We start from the raw sequence: 8,595 nt of genomic DNA on the forward strand, positions 1-8,595 counted from the left end.
TAGCTATTAATTTCAGCACACTCCCCACATTTTTTAAATGGTAGTACCAAGTCACCCTCTAAATCACAAACATCACAAACTTGATTGTTAGTTGATTTATTTTGCTTAGGTGCATGCTGACATGGCATATTTTAAAGTTAAAATTGAAAAAAAAAAATGAAAGGAAAACACGTACACCTCGAAAATACTTCATCTCCCTTATACTTGAAGAATGTCGATCAGGAATTGAAAACCCAAATAAATAACACAAGGGTTTTAAACCTCTAAGAATAGGCAAAAACCCATATCAAGAATTGAAATTCTCTTTATATGAGCCAGGCAGAGATTTAACAAAATCTATCCCAAAAAGACCATTGATGCACATCTAGCCACACCCAAGCCCAAGTGATGAAGCCAAGGAGATGAAGCTTCAATGAACGTTTGTTGATCTAAAAAGATCAAACTCATAAACATATCGAAGGAGAAATCAAAAAGAATCAAACCCAAAAACATAAAAAATCATTACAAGATTATTTAAAACAGAAAACACAAAGACAAATTAGAATACCATAATCTCATATTTACAACACAATACAAAATATAAGTCTCAATAAAAAGTCAAGGCTTCAAATTTGACGAACTCAGATCGTGCTTAAAACTCTCAACTCCCAAAGTCAACATACATACCGCTTTACAAGTAAAAATCAAGGCTTTAAATTCCATTCCCTTCCTAAACTCAAGGCTATGCTCGAGCTCTTCCATCATGCAAGGACGTTGATGAACTTAAGGGCATGAGATTTATGTTTAAATTAAACCTTTTTTTTGGGTTTTGCGAAAGAAGACTATTAAAGAACAGGGGAGAAGGAGGCATAAAGAAGATGAATTGGTAATGATGATGCAAATAAATTCAAGCAAGCAATTGCATCCTAGATCCAAGCCTTGATGCTCTTATGGTCTACAAACAAAGTTCAAGTCAAAAATTGGACTTAATCGTAACCTTGGAGTCTGAAATTCGCAAACGGCTTAGGTGGTAAGACAAAACAAGATCGACGAATAGATGCAAACAAATGGATCTAATAGATTCCTTTCCCTTTTCTTCACAAATGCTATGCTAGCTTATGTCGACAATGATACGATTGATGATAGGGAGGGGAAGCAGGGGAAGGGTTCACAATGGGTTTGGAATTTTGATCATGATTGGAATATGGGTTTAGAGGAGAGGAGGAAAGAGAATTGCACGTGAAAGCTAATGTGGCAAGCCAACAGGCTATTAATGATCAAAACTTTAACTTAACAATCAATGTATCAAATTTTAATGGAGGGCGAGATTTTATCAATTAAAAAATGTTAGGGGTAAAAATTACACTAAAAAATACTTAAGAATATCACATGCATCTAAGTGAAAACCTTGAGAGTAAATTTATACTTTAGGCTCTTAATTATATTTGTCAATGATATGTCATTTTATATCAATAATAAACTCTTTTAAATTTTTAAATTTTTAATAATAGATCTGTTATATATTCATGATAAAATTTTTATATATCAATTCTCTTTTTTAAAATTTGATTCATATTTTTTAGATATAAGATTTTTTTTTCAATGAATTAATTATCCTGCTTTTATTTTCACTTTGAAACTGTTTTTTTTTTAATAATATGAGATTTCGTGTTGTAAAATATAAGAAATAGTCTCCGTCAACATTAACAAAATATCTTCCCAAAGATACTGAACAATAGGTGGACCCTCTCAACAAATTGCTGCAAACTAAAAGAGCATTGAAAGTCCAAACAGTCAGCAACTTTGTAGAATTTCACGGAAAGAGTTTGTTAAAATAAAAGACAAATTGAAAGGATAAAAAACTCTTTCTATTTTAATTCATGGGAAAATGATAATTTTAGACTCCATAAAAATATCAATGACAGTTACAGATTCTTAATTATTGAAATTCCACCAATAAATTTTAGTTCTTACTTATAATAAATTATCTTTAATAAGGTCCACTCTAGTCACAATCTTTCCTAGCATACTAGCGTGCTTATATAATTGAGCTCTGTGGATAGATATGCATATATAACCTCTAATTGATCTTCACGTTGGAGAAAAAAATTGGGAGAAGGTTTAATGCGTCTGTAATTATATAATTAACTATATAATTATGATTATAGTGATTTTTTTTGGATGAAATGGATAAAAGGGTATAGTTATATATCGTAATTATAATTTAGCTCACATATGTTTTTATTAATATTTTTTTACACTTCACATATATATTTTACTAATTATTCATAACAAATATGAGAAAAAAAAGTACTCCATTCGTTAAAAAATATAAGGTATTTTTTGAAGAATTTGGATGTTCAAAAAAGTAAAGTAATTTTAGTCTTTTGAGACGTGACCATTATCTTTTTTCAAAAGTGCCCCTATTAATAATGAATTAATATTTATTATAAGGTGTTTAATAGGGGTAAATATAAAAAAGATAGGGTTAGTTTAAAAGTATGTAACTATTTTATTAAATAGTGAGATTTGATTAAAAATACTTTACATTTTTTAATGAAAGAAGTATAAGATAAGAGTATAATTATCAATATTGTAATTATTTTCCTTTTCCTTTCTTGAACCAAACAGAGCATAAGTGGCGAAGAGTTTACCACTAGGTCAATTTTAATTAAGTGTGTGAAACTCTGTTTTTATCACCTTTAAATGATCCCATATAATATCTTAATTCCTTGTAATAAACAATTTTTTTTGTTTTTAATTTATAACTTTCCTTGTACTATTTTTCTTATTAGTCGTCCTATTTTATTATATTCACCATTTTAGGAAAAATATTACATATTACGGGTATTTTTAGCAGTTGAAACCTTATTTTGGAAAAAAAAGTAGTTGAAACATTATGGCTGGTGGTTGGATCAGTAATAAAATGACAAGACAATATACGTTTTAGTGGTTTAAACATTAAGGCCTCGTGCTACATATGTACTGCAATTATTGGATTTCAAGTCCAACTGCCACCGACTTGAAATGATATTTCTCCCATAGCTCTGTGACTCAAATCAAACGTTTGTACTGCCTGTGAATTCAAAAACCTATGTACTGAAAATATACAATATGAACATAAAAACATCTAATATAATCATTGAAAAAATTGAAAAACTAAGTACTAAACATGTAAAAGATGAATATTAAAAATGTAAAATATAAATACTAAAAAAATTAACTTAAAGAAATTTTAATTGCGCCAAAGACCATGACCCTTATATGAAATAGCATGTGTTATATGCTGATTAACTACTCATTTCATGTCTATCTTTATTAAAAATAAATAGTAATCCCTTTGTCACGTTTTTTAAGTGATTTGGGGGTTTCATTCTGAAACAATAAGATTTTATTAATTACAATTATTTCAATATTATCTCTGATTGTTTACTTCTTAATAAATAAATTTATGCGGAGAAGAATAATATTGATAACTATATATATCTCGCAGTAAGTACGGTATGATAAGCTATTACCAGACACGAATGAAAATTGAGAAATGAACCTTATTAGTAATATATAATTCTGAAATAGAAAAAACTCAATATAACTTTCGTTTAAAGTATATATCAAGTATATTCCTCCGATCTTATTTATAAGTCATTTTTAACATATTTTATTAATATTAAGAAAACATAAAAACTTGTTAACTTTATCTTAAAAATTTAATAAGTTCTTAATTTATTCCTGTTAAATATATATACTTCAATAATATATTTCTTTCTTTAACATTTAACAAAAGGTAAAAAAAATTTGTGATAAAAATTTAATGACATAATTTATATAATAAATTAAAAAAATTATTTTCACTCCACCCTACAAATAAGATCAGAAAGAGTATAGTATTGTTCTTTTGTTGATATATTAAATGCAACATTTATAAAAGTTGCTGGACATAGCATGCAGTTATCAATTATGTATCGAGATCTTCATTGCAACATCGTGAAGAGACGATGGAAGTCGCTTCTGGGTTCTGAAGAGCCCACATAGGAAATACATTCTATACATTGGGTAATGTAACGTGGAGTGTTTCAATTCAATAATGATGCTCCCTTCAATTCCTAAACCCAAGTCCACGACCATAACCACTGATTAATTAATAACTAGTTCAATGATCTGATCGAAACTAATAATATTCTTACATTTGATTTATCATGACTATTAAAAGACTATCTAAGAAAGAAAAACTCACTTGTTGCGCCAATCCCCATCTTCCAACTAAGAATCGATGAGAAATTTGCTCCACGGTGAAGGAGTCAGGTCTCTCTCTGCCTATGTATATCCAACAAAAACGAATAATAGTCAAATCCTTAAACTTGTGAAAAATATTTAATCTTTTAATTTTATCCTTTATAAAATTAATGATCACAATGAAATGTATATAGGAATTTCAAGTTTGCTGACAACTAATTATAGCAGCAATATGGGACACCAAAATTAACTACTAATAATATACTCCCTCCATTTAAAAATATTAAAACATTTTTAATTGAATTTTATCTCCCATAAAGTAGTTACTAACTTTCAAACTAACCACATCCTTTGATATTTTATTCTATTAAATCCTCTATAATAAATATAAAGTCATTATTAATAGGGGCACTTTTATAAAAAAAAAGAGTAATAATTACACCTCAAAAAATAAAAAATATTTTATATTTTTGAACATTTAACTCCTCAAAAAAAGCCTTATATTTTTTAACGGAGGAAATATCAGTTAAAAAATAATAAGACATTTTTTCAGAGAAAATTAAGATGTTAAAAAATTTAAGATATATTGAGTTTTTCAAATTGCAATTGATGAGGTTTTTAAAAAAATTTCTTTAATCAGGGGGTGTAGTTAATAGAAATAAACATGAGAAGAGTGTAATTTAAAAAACTCAATTCACTCATTAGAAATGTGATTCAAATAAAAATGCACCCAAATAATGTGTTGCTCTTTTCACTTTCCTCCTCATCCTTATCTTCGCACTCGGTATTATTTGCTTGAAAACTCTTCTCCCTCAAAAACTGAAAATCAAAACCCCCTAAGATCTAATAAAATATAAGGTTTCACTTTGGATTTAAAAGTTTAAAAAAGAATTCAGTATTATTTAGATTAATATCTAATAAAAAATATTATTAAACTTTTAAAATAAAAATAAATTTATAAAATCATTAGAATTTAATGTTAATGATTTAATCAGAACTAAAAAAATATGTTGAGAGAATATCGCAAATACAAGTGGGCCGCTTGGGAATGACAAAAAGGGAAAGAGGCCCATTAGCTGATGAGTATTAAATGGATTCAAGTAAAAGAAGAATAGACTGGACCAACTGTACTTTCGCAGAGCTATTTCTTCATTAACGGACTGAGCACTTATCAACCACTGTTATCACAGGAATAAATACTCCCTCCTATGCAAAGAATTTGCTATGAGAGTAGTTGGGAGAGCATTTTTTATCATGTCTTTAGATAGATAAATAATTATATTGATTAGATGGCACATCAAGTTCTTACTGATAATATAGACATTCAAATATTTTGATATTTTTTTTTTTAATTGTAGAAATTTCCTATATGCTGACATGATTTAAAGTGTGTTTTTTTATTGTAGTTTTTATTAAAAAAAATTACTCCGTCCTATGTCTGTCAATTTGTGTGTGTGTGTGTGTGTGTTTTTTTTTTTATTTCTCCACATATTATACACAAACAACGGGGCATGCTTATTAAGTTATTATATATATGGGAGATTTGAATTGGCATCCTCCTATTAGTAGGAGTTATTGGCACATTACGTAGAAAATCTGTTTCGAGTCATACCCAGGTACAATCTTAAAGCAATTTTGCATAATTATTAGAGCTTCCTAAGATTAAGCAAAACCCTATGTAAATGAATAGGATAATATATAGAATAGTAGAAATAATTCAAGATAAAAAAATAAAAATAATAAAGAGAAGAGGTCAAAGACTTTTGAGCAGTGTGTCAACAAACAACCTTGGGCACATGTTTATATAGCTCAAAAGACCATGAGTTGCTTAAAGGCAAATAAACATAACTTAATGACCATTCAAATATTAAATACTACTTAACGCCAATTTATATAAGCTGTTTTGAGTTTTAATATTAAAGATAATTAATGATGAATAAAGTGTTTGGCACTACATCTAACTCATGCTTAGGGAAAAAAGTTGAATCTCAGCTATGTTAGCTCATTATTATGTGCATCAGTCTGCTTTCTCTTTTTAACCATCTACTTGTTCAAATTGTTATCTTAATATACCACTAAAGCTCCTTCGAGTTTGAGCAATGTAAGATTTTTTTTTTGACACACAAACACAAAAGTTCCCAACAGATTAACAAAATGAATCATGGAGAACAACAAATAAGAACTGCTGAATGATAGTGATTACAATTTAAGACCTTAAATTATAAATTTTTTTATTAAAGATCATGATATTAGCTATAATTTGGTTCAAATTCAAACTTTCATTAATTCAAACACATCATTAATATTTCCAATATGTTCATTAACGTCTATTAGGGCATATAACTAATTTAACGTATTGTCAGGCTGCGTTTGAACCAATACTAACAACAGCTTCAGCTTCATCTCTCTCCTCTCTGCTTCCTTCTTCATCGTCAAACTCCCACGTCTGCCTTCCCACACAGTCGTTTGCACTGAATATGTACAGATCTGGTGTGTGTGTGTGAGAGAGAGAGAGAGAGAGAGATCTTAACTTAAACCAACACCCAATACTAATACACTCACCCCCACATGCTTGCCTTATTTCTTCTACGCACATAGACGCACCCTCCCCTGTTTATAACACACATGACTTCTAATTATTATTTATATAACGGTTAAGAGGTCGTTTTAATTCTCTAATGGGTTTTTTTTTTTTCATATATAACTCATTATAGGACCAAATCAAATAAGTAGCCCAATATTTATTATATTTTACATTATAGTTGATTTATTATTTTTTGTTAATGATATATCATTGTATATCAATGATAAACCTCTTGTAATTTTTAAATTTTTAATGATAAACATATTACATATCAATAATAAAATTTTTGTATATCAATGTGAATCAACCACACTCCTAAATTTTCAAAAATCTGGTCTTTATTTTCTAGGCAAAATTTATCATTTTCTAATTATCAAGGAAAAATTTGTCTTTTAATTTTTTTACTTAATTGATTGGTTATAACTTGATCTCTAAAATTTAGTTCAATATAATACAACTAAAGTCATAATTAAAAAAAATTCCTGCACGTTACAATTGACAGTCGTTGATCATTATCAGAGAAGAAAATAATAGTTGATAAAACAAATGATTTTTGTTATAATAATACTAATAACAAAAATTGATAACTAATAGAGTGAAACTTAGATGCTCAATCTTATTATTATGTTATAATCTTATTTGTTATCTTTTATCCATTCATTAAGACAAGTATATTTTAATGTTGCCAAATAAAAAAGAATGATAGAAAAGTCTCAAAAGAATCAATTAATTCAAGTTAATCTCAAGTATCAAATTTCAGAAATTTACAACTCAATTTTTAATTTTGTAACTCAGTTATATGAACTTGCAACTTGTCTTTCAAATTTTATAAAAAAAATAAATTTTTTATTTTTTTAACCATGTTAAAATTTGAAAATAAATTACAAACTCAGCACAATACAGTTGCAAAATTTAAAAATTGAGTTATAATTTTTAAAGTTTAGTACTTGAGACCTAACTTAAATTAATTGATCCTTTTGGGACCTCTTTGTCACTCTTCCCTAATAACACTAATAACAAAAATTATAATGAAATAAATAATTTATAAAAAAATTCACATGTCTTGATTTAATTAAAAAATATTTTAAATATATAAAAACTAAATATGTTAAGTTTTTTGACTACTAAGTATACTTTTAATACATTAACTTTATATAAGTTTCAATTTGATCCTTTAATTTTATAAAGTATCTTTTAGAGCCGGGGTAATTGAGCAGGCTAGGTTTCAATTCAGGTCGAACTTATTCGGATCAAGTTTAAAGTATTCTACATTCTTAAAAACGCTCATATAGCAAGTCCAACCCTAACTTTTTTCAGCCAAGTTCAGCCTGACCTATCGAACGGGCCAAATTACCAACTCTATATAGAGAGAGTCAAAATCATAGCAGTCAGCTTATTAGTCGAGCTTAATTAGATCGAACTTATTCAAATTAAATTTAAAGTATTATATACTCTTAGGTTGTTTGGTTGGGGGGAGCCCCTTCCCCCTCCCTTCTCCTCCCCTCCCCTCCCCTCCCCCTCCCTCCCTTCTATTCCCCTCCATCCCCTCTCCTTCTTCTTTCTCCTCTTGAACCAAATAAAGCCTTAAAAAAGCTCATATATCCAAATTCAAACTTAACTTTTTAAGGTGATTTAGCTTGACCTCAATAATGGCTCTAATATCTTTTTAGTCATTTAACTCTAAAATTTTTGCTTCAATGATTATTTTTTGCATCAGTCATTATTATTTTAAAAAAATTCAACTTAATATGTCAACATTTAAGAATGTTTTGTCAATATTTAAAAATTTAATGTAAAAA

This window comes from Prosopis cineraria, unplaced genomic scaffold, assembly GCF_029017545.1.
Source record: "Prosopis cineraria cultivar Desert tree isolate PC_DT_omini unplaced genomic scaffold, ASM2901754v1 PC8, whole genome shotgun sequence".
NCBI lineage: Eukaryota > Viridiplantae > Streptophyta > Magnoliopsida > Fabales > Fabaceae > Prosopis > Prosopis cineraria.